At 51.6% G+C, this 9,123-nt stretch overlaps 19 non-coding genes across 19 annotated transcripts; 15 read left to right on the forward strand and 4 right to left on the reverse strand.

Moving 5' to 3' along the window:
• The first annotated feature begins 243 nt into the window (after positions 1–243).
• On the forward strand, positions 244–315 carry Trnae-uuc (transfer RNA glutamic acid (anticodon UUC)). The gene has a single exon. It is a non-coding gene; the product is annotated as a tRNA-Glu (tRNA).
• A 257-nt stretch (positions 316–572) lies between these two features.
• On the forward strand, positions 573–646 carry Trnai-aau (transfer RNA isoleucine (anticodon AAU)). The gene has a single exon. It is a non-coding gene; the product is annotated as a tRNA-Ile (tRNA).
• Positions 647–1,389: 743 nt separating this feature from the next.
• Positions 1,390–1,461, reverse strand: Trnag-ucc (transfer RNA glycine (anticodon UCC)). Its single transcript has one exon. It is a non-coding gene; the product is annotated as a tRNA-Gly (tRNA).
• A 323-nt stretch (positions 1,462–1,784) lies between these two features.
• Trnag-gcc (transfer RNA glycine (anticodon GCC)) lies at positions 1,785–1,855 on the forward strand. Its single transcript has one exon. It is a non-coding gene; the product is annotated as a tRNA-Gly (tRNA).
• A 293-nt stretch (positions 1,856–2,148) lies between these two features.
• Trnam-cau (transfer RNA methionine (anticodon CAU)) lies at positions 2,149–2,221 on the forward strand. The gene has a single exon. It is a non-coding gene; the product is annotated as a tRNA-Met (tRNA).
• Positions 2,222–2,658: 437 nt separating this feature from the next.
• Trnae-uuc (transfer RNA glutamic acid (anticodon UUC)) lies at positions 2,659–2,730 on the forward strand. The gene has a single exon. It is a non-coding gene; the product is annotated as a tRNA-Glu (tRNA).
• A 257-nt stretch (positions 2,731–2,987) lies between these two features.
• On the forward strand, positions 2,988–3,061 carry Trnai-aau (transfer RNA isoleucine (anticodon AAU)). Its single transcript has one exon. It is a non-coding gene; the product is annotated as a tRNA-Ile (tRNA).
• Positions 3,062–3,804: 743 nt separating this feature from the next.
• Trnag-ucc (transfer RNA glycine (anticodon UCC)) lies at positions 3,805–3,876 on the reverse strand. Its single transcript has one exon. It is a non-coding gene; the product is annotated as a tRNA-Gly (tRNA).
• Positions 3,877–4,199: 323 nt separating this feature from the next.
• On the forward strand, positions 4,200–4,270 carry Trnag-gcc (transfer RNA glycine (anticodon GCC)). The gene has a single exon. It is a non-coding gene; the product is annotated as a tRNA-Gly (tRNA).
• A 293-nt stretch (positions 4,271–4,563) lies between these two features.
• On the forward strand, positions 4,564–4,636 carry Trnam-cau (transfer RNA methionine (anticodon CAU)). The gene has a single exon. It is a non-coding gene; the product is annotated as a tRNA-Met (tRNA).
• A 437-nt stretch (positions 4,637–5,073) lies between these two features.
• Positions 5,074–5,145, forward strand: Trnae-uuc (transfer RNA glutamic acid (anticodon UUC)). The gene has a single exon. It is a non-coding gene; the product is annotated as a tRNA-Glu (tRNA).
• A 257-nt stretch (positions 5,146–5,402) lies between these two features.
• On the forward strand, positions 5,403–5,476 carry Trnai-aau (transfer RNA isoleucine (anticodon AAU)). Its single transcript has one exon. It is a non-coding gene; the product is annotated as a tRNA-Ile (tRNA).
• Positions 5,477–6,220: 744 nt separating this feature from the next.
• Positions 6,221–6,292, reverse strand: Trnag-ucc (transfer RNA glycine (anticodon UCC)). The gene has a single exon. It is a non-coding gene; the product is annotated as a tRNA-Gly (tRNA).
• A 323-nt stretch (positions 6,293–6,615) lies between these two features.
• Trnag-gcc (transfer RNA glycine (anticodon GCC)) lies at positions 6,616–6,686 on the forward strand. Its single transcript has one exon. It is a non-coding gene; the product is annotated as a tRNA-Gly (tRNA).
• A 293-nt stretch (positions 6,687–6,979) lies between these two features.
• Trnam-cau (transfer RNA methionine (anticodon CAU)) lies at positions 6,980–7,052 on the forward strand. The gene has a single exon. It is a non-coding gene; the product is annotated as a tRNA-Met (tRNA).
• Positions 7,053–7,489: 437 nt separating this feature from the next.
• On the forward strand, positions 7,490–7,561 carry Trnae-uuc (transfer RNA glutamic acid (anticodon UUC)). The gene has a single exon. It is a non-coding gene; the product is annotated as a tRNA-Glu (tRNA).
• A 257-nt stretch (positions 7,562–7,818) lies between these two features.
• On the forward strand, positions 7,819–7,892 carry Trnai-aau (transfer RNA isoleucine (anticodon AAU)). Its single transcript has one exon. It is a non-coding gene; the product is annotated as a tRNA-Ile (tRNA).
• Positions 7,893–8,636: 744 nt separating this feature from the next.
• Positions 8,637–8,708, reverse strand: Trnag-ucc (transfer RNA glycine (anticodon UCC)). The gene has a single exon. It is a non-coding gene; the product is annotated as a tRNA-Gly (tRNA).
• A 322-nt stretch (positions 8,709–9,030) lies between these two features.
• Trnag-gcc (transfer RNA glycine (anticodon GCC)) lies at positions 9,031–9,101 on the forward strand. The gene has a single exon. It is a non-coding gene; the product is annotated as a tRNA-Gly (tRNA).
• The last annotated feature ends 22 nt before the right edge of the window (positions 9,102–9,123 follow it).

Consider the following 9,123-nt stretch of genomic DNA (forward strand, 5'->3'; position numbering starts at 1 on the left):
ATAACATGTAAAGTCACACAATGTATGACCTGCTATATAATGACAGGCAGCAGGTCTTTACTTGCGAAATAAGTAAATAAATATTACTACTTACAGCTTTGCTTTTCCTCCTACCCCTGTAACAACGAGGCCAAAAGAAATGGACTGAGACTTTTGCCATGCGCGAGAAGATGCTCGCAAACAGGGAAAGTGCGACACGGAAAGCGAGTGGAGGGGGTGTAAACCCGGAGAACGATGTGCACGTCCGGTGTGGTCTAGTGGCTAGGATACCTGGCTTTCACCCAGGAGGCCCGGGTTCGATTCCCGGTACCGGAATGGAATTTTTTCGGAACAAATCACGACAAGTTTTGACCGTGCGAAATGCTGTTTCACGTCCTCCTCGCATTATAGCTACTGGTTCGTAAACGTCAGCTGACAACAGTCGAGAGAAACGGGCACGCAACGAAATTACTACGAGCAGCGGCATAGAGGGAGAAGAGACGCTGGTCCACTGTTGGATTGCTGCCATAGAAATGTTACATGGCAATACGCAGAGCAATTCCCGCAAAGCAATGGGAGACTGTCTGTACCGAGGCCCGTTAGCTCAGTTGGTTAGAGCGTCGTGCTAATAGCGCGAAGGTCGTGGGTTCGATCCCCCCACGGGCCACTACGATTTTACTGTTTCAAAAAGGCAACGCCGATTTCCCCGTGGAAGTATGGTGACAAAGAAATCGTCACATTGTGTGGGAGCTGATAGGGGACCCGAACGCGACTTGTCGGGACGCGCTAAAACATTTCACTGGTCACAGCACGCTGAACACACAGTTTCTCGTCCGATCACCACAACTGCGCGACGTCGGGCGTTGTCAGTGCTTGGGCGGGTGACCGCCTGCGAACATAGGGCACTGTCGACAGTTTCAATTCGTATTTCTCTTTCCTCTTCGGTTTCGGAGCTGCAGCGCTATTCGGTCAAGGGCACTGGCGCCACGTTTTGCCTCTCGGTATGCCAAGTCGCGCCGTGCGGCCACAGTGAAATGAAGGAGCGTGTTGTAAAATTTTCAACAAAGAAAAAAAAAAGAAATCTACTAGTAATAAAACTGAATTTGTCTGACAGAACATGTAAAATCAGACAATACATGATAACAGGCAGCAGGTATTTACTCGAGGCATAAGTAATGTTGTGCCCGCCTCGCCATACCTCTCTCAGTCGTTTCGCGTGCTTGTCCTTTTGATATAGGCCGATTGGAGAGCGTCAGCTCTCGCGTCAGCTGAGCAAAGTCGAGACAAGTCGAGACTCAAGGGGAATCGACGCACACGCTAGAGGGTGGCGTGCAGCGAGTAAGATGGGCAAAGAAACATTAATTTAAGGACGCGTGGCAAAAGTACTCATACGCAAAAGTAAAAGCCTGCAGCGGTGGCCGGGAATCGAACCCGGATCAACTGCTTGGAAAGCAACTATGCTGACCATTACACCACCACCGCACAGTTCCGTCGCGCGCCTCGCGAGCCGCGCTGTGTCTGCTTCCCGCCTGTCGGCGGCGCCTGAAGGTGGTCGTAGCTGTAGGCGCGTTACGGGGTAGGCGAGCTCATCCAGGCAGCGTCTCTAGGCACGTTTCGCGGCCTTTGGCAAGAGTCGTCGCGTGCGTGCGCCGCAAGAGTACTTAGACGATCATTTTTAAGCAGTGCAGTGCAGGATTCAGCGTCTGTAGCATTCTCTCGAGAGGATGCGACGGCGCTGGACGGCAGTCCCACTTTCCCCTCAGACGTCTGCCGCGGAAAGCACCAGGAAGCTGTGAACTAGCTGAGCATCGGTGGTTCAGTGGTAGAATGCTCGCCTGCCACGCGGGCGGCCCATGTTCGATTCCCGGCCGATGCATCGTTTTGTTTTTTCTCCGATAGTGGTGCTGCGTGTCTTTCGCACTCGAACTGCGTGAGCCATGAGAATGAACCGCGGGATTCCGTGTGGAAAGAAGCAATCATGCAGCGCGCACGACTGCTCGTTTGGACTCTTGCGTGCTATTGTACATACTGGCGTTGGCCTAACATCGCAAGTTGCCTGCCGCGCCGGGAATGCACGTGTAGCAACAGAAAAAATGAGCCAGGGAGTGCAGACTCTGTACCACTGGTATTCGGTACTTAGCAAGATTCCAGAAGGTGTGGCGTTCGCCAGCCTCGGTAGCGCAGTAGGCAGCGCGTAAGTCTCATAATCTTAAGGTCGTGAGTTCGATCCTCACCCGGGGCATTTAATTTACTGTCGTTCACAGCTAAGTCGACGGCTCTGGGGTTGCGAAGGAGCGAAACACTTAGTAGTTTGTTATCCACAAGGCTTCAACGACTCAGCGTGAAAATGTTTACTTCCTGTTATTACTAGTTGCAGTTCTTTTGTAAAATTTTCAAGAAAAAAAGTACTAGTAATAAAACTGAATTTCGTATGATATAACATGTAAAGTCACACAATGTATGACCTGCTATATAATGACAGGCAGCAGGTCTTTACTTGCGAAATAAGTAAATAAATATTACTACTTACAGCTTTGCTTTTCCTCCTACCCCTGTAACAACGAGGCCAAAAGAAATGGACTGAGACTTTTGCCATGCGCGAGAAGATGCTCGCAAACAGGGAAAGTGCGACACGGAAAGCGAGTGGAGGGGGTGTAAACCCGGAGAACGATGTGCACGTCCGGTGTGGTCTAGTGGCTAGGATACCTGGCTTTCACCCAGGAGGCCCGGGTTCGATTCCCGGTACCGGAATGGAATTTTTTCGGAACAAATCACGACAAGTTTTGACCGTGCGAAATGCTGTTTCACGTCCTCCTCGCATTATAGCTACTGGTTCGTAAACGTCAGCTGACAACAGTCGAGAGAAACGGGCACGCAACGAAATTACTACGAGCAGCGGCATAGAGGGAGAAGAGACGCTGGTCCACTGTTGGATTGCTGCCATAGAAATGTTACATGGCAATACGCAGAGCAATTCCCGCAAAGCAATGGGAGACTGTCTGTACCGAGGCCCGTTAGCTCAGTTGGTTAGAGCGTCGTGCTAATAGCGCGAAGGTCGTGGGTTCGATCCCCCCACGGGCCACTACGATTTTACTGTTTCAAAAAGGCAACGCCGATTTCCCCGTGGAAGTATGGTGACAAAGAAATCGTCACATTGTGTGGGAGCTGATAGGGGACCCGAACGCGACTTGTCGGGACGCGCTAAAACATTTCACTGGTCACAGCACGCTGAACACACAGTTTCTCGTCCGATCACCACAACTGCGCGACGTCGGGCGTTGTCAGTGCTTGGGCGGGTGACCGCCTGCGAACATAGGGCACTGTCGACAGTTTCAATTCGTATTTCTCTTTCCTCTTCGGTTTCGGAGCTGCAGCGCTATTCGGTCAAGGGCACTGGCGCCACGTTTTGCCTCTCGGTATGCCAAGTCGCGCCGTGCGGCCACAGTGAAATGAAGGAGCGTGTTGTAAAATTTTCAACAAAGAAAAAAAAAAGAAATCTACTAGTAATAAAACTGAATTTGTCTGACAGAACATGTAAAATCAGACAATACATGATAACAGGCAGCAGGTATTTACTCGAGGCATAAGTAATGTTGTGCCCGCCTCGCCATACCTCTCTCAGTCGTTTCGCGTGCTTGTCCTTTTGATATAGGCCGATTGGAGAGCGTCAGCTCTCGCGTCAGCTGAGCAAAGTCGAGACAAGTCGAGACTCAAGGGGAATCGACGCACACGCTAGAGGGTGGCGTGCAGCGAGTAAGATGGGCAAAGAAACATTAATTTAAGGACGCGTGGCAAAAGTACTCATACGCAAAAGTAAAAGCCTGCAGCGGTGGCCGGGAATCGAACCCGGATCAACTGCTTGGAAAGCAACTATGCTGACCATTACACCACCACCGCACAGTTCCGTCGCGCGCCTCGCGAGCCGCGCTGTGTCTGCTTCCCGCCTGTCGGCGGCGCCTGAAGGTGGTCGTAGCTGTAGGCGCGTTACGGGGTAGGCGAGCTCATCCAGGCAGCGTCTCTAGGCACGTTTCGCGGCCTTTGGCAAGAGTCGTCGCGTGCGTGCGCCGCAAGAGTACTTAGACGATCATTTTTAAGCAGTGCAGTGCAGGATTCAGCGTCTGTAGCATTCTCTCGAGAGGATGCGACGGCGCTGGACGGCAGTCCCACTTTCCCCTCAGACGTCTGCCGCGGAAAGCACCAGGAAGCTGTGAACTAGCTGAGCATCGGTGGTTCAGTGGTAGAATGCTCGCCTGCCACGCGGGCGGCCCATGTTCGATTCCCGGCCGATGCATCGTTTTGTTTTTTCTCCGATAGTGGTGCTGCGTGTCTTTCGCACTCGAACTGCGTGAGCCATGAGAATGAACCGCGGGATTCCGTGTGGAAAGAAGCAATCATGCAGCGCGCACGACTGCTCGTTTGGACTCTTGCGTGCTATTGTACATACTGGCGTTGGCCTAACATCGCAAGTTGCCTGCCGCGCCGGGAATGCACGTGTAGCAACAGAAAAAATGAGCCAGGGAGTGCAGACTCTGTACCACTGGTATTCGGTACTTAGCAAGATTCCAGAAGGTGTGGCGTTCGCCAGCCTCGGTAGCGCAGTAGGCAGCGCGTAAGTCTCATAATCTTAAGGTCGTGAGTTCGATCCTCACCCGGGGCATTTAATTTACTGTCGTTCACAGCTAAGTCGACGGCTCTGGGGTTGCGAAGGAGCGAAACACTTAGTAGTTTGTTATCCACAAGGCTTCAACGACTCAGCGTGAAAATGTTTACTTCCTGTTATTACTAGTTGCAGTTCTTTTGTAAAATTTTCAAGAAAAAAAGTACTAGTAATAAAACTGAATTTCGTATGATATAACATGTAAAGTCACACAATGTATGACCTGCTATATAATGACAGGCAGCAGGTCTTTACTTGCGAAATAAGTAAATAAATATTACTACTTACAGCTTTGCTTTTCCTCCTACCCCTGTAACAACGAGGCCAAAAGAAATGGACTGAGACTTTTGCCATGCGCGAGAAGATGCTCGCAAACAGGGAAAGTGCGACACGGAAAGCGAGTGGAGGGGGTGTAAACCCGGAGAACGATGTGCACGTCCGGTGTGGTCTAGTGGCTAGGATACCTGGCTTTCACCCAGGAGGCCCGGGTTCGATTCCCGGTACCGGAATGGAATTTTTTCGGAACAAATCACGACAAGTTTTGACCGTGCGAAATGCTGTTTCACGTCCTCCTCGCATTATAGCTACTGGTTCGTAAACGTCAGCTGACAACAGTCGAGAGAAACGGGCACGCAACGAAATTACTACGAGCAGCGGCATAGAGGGAGAAGAGACGCTGGTCCACTGTTGGATTGCTGCCATAGAAATGTTACATGGCAATACGCAGAGCAATTCCCGCAAAGCAATGGGAGACTGTCTGTACCGAGGCCCGTTAGCTCAGTTGGTTAGAGCGTCGTGCTAATAGCGCGAAGGTCGTGGGTTCGATCCCCCCACGGGCCACTACGATTTTACTGTTTCAAAAAGGCAACGCCGATTTCCCCGTGGAAGTATGGTGACAAAGAAATCGTCACATTGTGTGGGAGCTGATAGGGGACCCGAACGCGACTTGTCGGGACGCGCTAAAACATTTCACTGGTCACAGCACGCTGAACACACAGTTTCTCGTCCGATCACCACAACTGCGCGACGTCGGGCGTTGTCAGTGCTTGGGCGGGTGACCGCCTGCGAACATAGGGCACTGTCGACAGTTTCAATTCGTATTTCTCTTTCCTCTTCGGTTTCGGAGCTGCAGCGCTATTCGGTCAAGGGCACTGGCGCCACGTTTTGCCTCTCGGTATGCCAAGTCGCGCCGTGCGGCCACAGTGAAATGAAGGAGCGTGTTGTAAAATTTTCAACAAAGAAAAAAAAAAAGAAATCTACTAGTAATAAAACTGAATTTGTCTGACAGAACATGTAAAATCAGACAATACATGATAACAGGCAGCAGGTATTTACTCGAGGCATAAGTAATGTTGTGCCCGCCTCGCCATACCTCTCTCAGTCGTTTCGCGTGCTTGTCCTTTTGATATAGGCCGATTGGAGAGCGTCAGCTCTCGCGTCAGCTGAGCAAAGTCGAGACAAGTCGAGACTCAAGGGGAATCGACGCACACGCTAGAGGGTGGCGTGCAGCGAGTAAGATGGGCAAAGAAACATTAATTTAAGGACGCGTGGCAAAAGTACTCATACGCAAAAGTAAAAGCCTGCAGCGGTGGCCGGGAATCGAACCCGGATCAACTGCTTGGAAAGCAACTATGCTGACCATTACACCACCACCGCACAGTTCCGTCGCGCGCCTCGCGAGCCGCGCTGTGTCTGCTTCCCGCCTGTCGGCGGCGCCTGAAGGTGGTCGTAGCTGTAGGCGCGTTACGGGGTAGGCGAGCTCATCCAGGCAGCGTCTCTAGGCACGTTTCGCGGCCTTTGGCAAGAGTCGTCGCGTGCGTGCGCCGCAAGAGTACTTAGACGATCATTTTTAAGCAGTGCAGTGCAGGATTCAGCGTCTGTAGCATTCTCTCGAGAGGATGCGACGGCGCTGGACGGCAGTCCCACTTTCCCCTCAGACGTCTGCCGCGGAAAGCACCAGGAAGCTGTGAACTAGCTGAGCATCGGTGGTTCAGTGGTAGAATGCTCGCCTGCCACGCGGGCGGCCCATGTTCGATTCCCGGCCGATGCATCGTTTTGTTTTTTCTCCGATAGTGGTGCTGCGTGTCTTTCGCACTCGAACTGCGTGAGCCATGAGAATGAACCGCGGGATTCCGTGTGGAAAGAAGCAATCATGCAGCGCGCACGACTGCTCGTTTGGACTCTTGCGTGCTATTGTACATACTGGCGTTGGCCTAACATCGCAAGTTGCCTGCCGCGCCGGGAATGCACGTGTAGCAACAGAAAAAATGAGCCAGGGAGTGCAGACTCTGTACCACTGGTATTCGGTACTTAGCAAGATTCCAGAAGGTGTGGCGTTCGCCAGCCTCGGTAGCGCAGTAGGCAGCGCGTAAGTCTCATAATCTTAAGGTCGTGAGTTCGATCCTCACCCGGGGCATTTAATTTACTGTCGTTCACAGCTAAGTCGACGGCTCTGGGGTTGCGAAGGAGCGAAACACTTAGTAGTTTGTTATCCACAAGGCTTCAACGACTCAGCGTGAAAATGTTTACTTCCTGTTATTACTAGTTGCAGTTCTTTTGTAAAATTTTCAAGAAAAAAAGTACTAGTAATAAAACTGAATTTCGTATGATATAACATGTAAAGTCACACAATGTATGACCTGCTATATAATGACAGGCAGCAGGTCTTTACTTGCGAAATAAGTAAATAAATATTACTACTTACAGCTTTGCTTTTCCTCCTACCCCTGTAACAACGAGGCCAAAAGAAATGGACTGAGACTTTTGCCATGCGCGAGAAGATGCTCGCAAACAGGGAAAGTGCGACACGGAAAGCGAGTGGAGGGGGTGTAAACCCGGAGAACGATGTGCACGTCCGGTGTGGTCTAGTGGCTAGGATACCTGGCTTTCACCCAGGAGGCCCGGGTTCGATTCCCGGTACCGGAATGGAATTTTTTCGGAACAAATCACGACAAGTTTTGACCGTGCGAAATGCTGTTTCACGTCCTCCTCGCATTATAGCTACTGGTTCGTAAACGTCAGCTGACAACAGTCGAGAGAAACGGGCACGCAACGAAATTACTACGAGCAGCGGCATAGAGGGAGAAGAGACGCTGGTCCACTGTTGGATTGCTGCCATAGAAATGTTACATGGCAATACGCAGAGCAATTCCCGCAAAGCAATGGGAGACTGTCTGTACCGAGGCCCGTTAGCTCAGTTGGTTAGAGCGTCGTGCTAATAGCGCGAAGGTCGTGGGTTCGATCCCCCCACGGGCCACTACGATTTTACTGTTTCAAAAAGGCAACGCCGATTTCCCCGTGGAAGTATGGTGACAAAGAAATCGTCACATTGTGTGGGAGCTGATAGGGGACCCGAACGCGACTTGTCGGGACGCGCTAAAACATTTCACTGGTCACAGCACGCTGAACACACAGTTTCTCGTCCGATCACCACAACTGCGCGACGTCGGGCGTTGTCAGTGCTTGGGCGGGTGACCGCCTGCGAACATAGGGCACTGTCGACAGTTTCAATTCGTATTTCTCTTTCCTCTTCGGTTTCGGAGCTGCAGCGCTATTCGGTCAAGGGCACTGGCGCCACGTTTTGCCTCTCGGTATGCCAAGTCGCGCCGTGCGGCCACAGTGAAATGAAGGAGCGTGTTGTAAAATTTTCAACAAAGAAAAAAAAAAGAAATCTACTAGTAATAAAACTGAATTTGTCTGACAGAACATGTAAAATCAGACAATACATGATAACAGGCAGCAGGTATTTACTCGAGGCATAAGTAATGTTGTGCCCGCCTCGCCATAACCTCTCTCAGTCGTTTCGCGTGCTTGTCCTTTTGATATAGGCCGATTGGAGAGCGTCAGCTCTCGCGTCAGCTGAGCAAAGTCGAGACAAGTCGAGACTCAAGGGGAATCGACGCACACGCTAGAGGGTGGCGTGCAGCGAGTAAGATGGGCAAAGAAACATTAATTTAAGGACGCGTGGCAAAAGTACTCATACGCAAAAGTAAAAGCCTGCAGCGGTTGCCGGGAATCGAACCCGGATCAACTGCTTGGAAAGCAACTATGCTGACCATTACACCACCACCGCACAGTTGCGTCGCGCGCCTCGCGAGCCGCGCTGTGTCTGCTTCCCGCCTGTCGGCGGCGCCTGAAGGTGGTCGTAGCTGTAGGCGCGTTACGGGGTAGGCGAGCTCATCCAGGCAGCGTCTCTAGGCACGTTTCGCGGCCTTTGGCAAGAGTCGTCGCGTGCGTGCGCCGCAAGAGTACTTAGACGATCATTTTAAGCAGTGCAGTGCAGGATTCAGCGTCTGTAGCATTCTCTCGAGAGGATGCGACGGCGCTGGACGGCAGTCCCACTTTCCCCTCAGACGTCTGCCGCGGAAAGCACCAGGAAGCTGTGAACTAGCTGAGCATCGGTGGTTCAGTGGTAGAATGCTCGCCTGCCACGCGGGCGGCCCATGTTCGATTCCCGGCCGATGCATCGTTTTGTTTTTTCTCCGATA

The sequence above is a fragment of the Schistocerca cancellata genome, chromosome 2, assembly GCF_023864275.1.
Source record: "Schistocerca cancellata isolate TAMUIC-IGC-003103 chromosome 2, iqSchCanc2.1, whole genome shotgun sequence".
NCBI classification, from domain to species: Eukaryota; Metazoa; Arthropoda; class Insecta; order Orthoptera; family Acrididae; genus Schistocerca; species Schistocerca cancellata.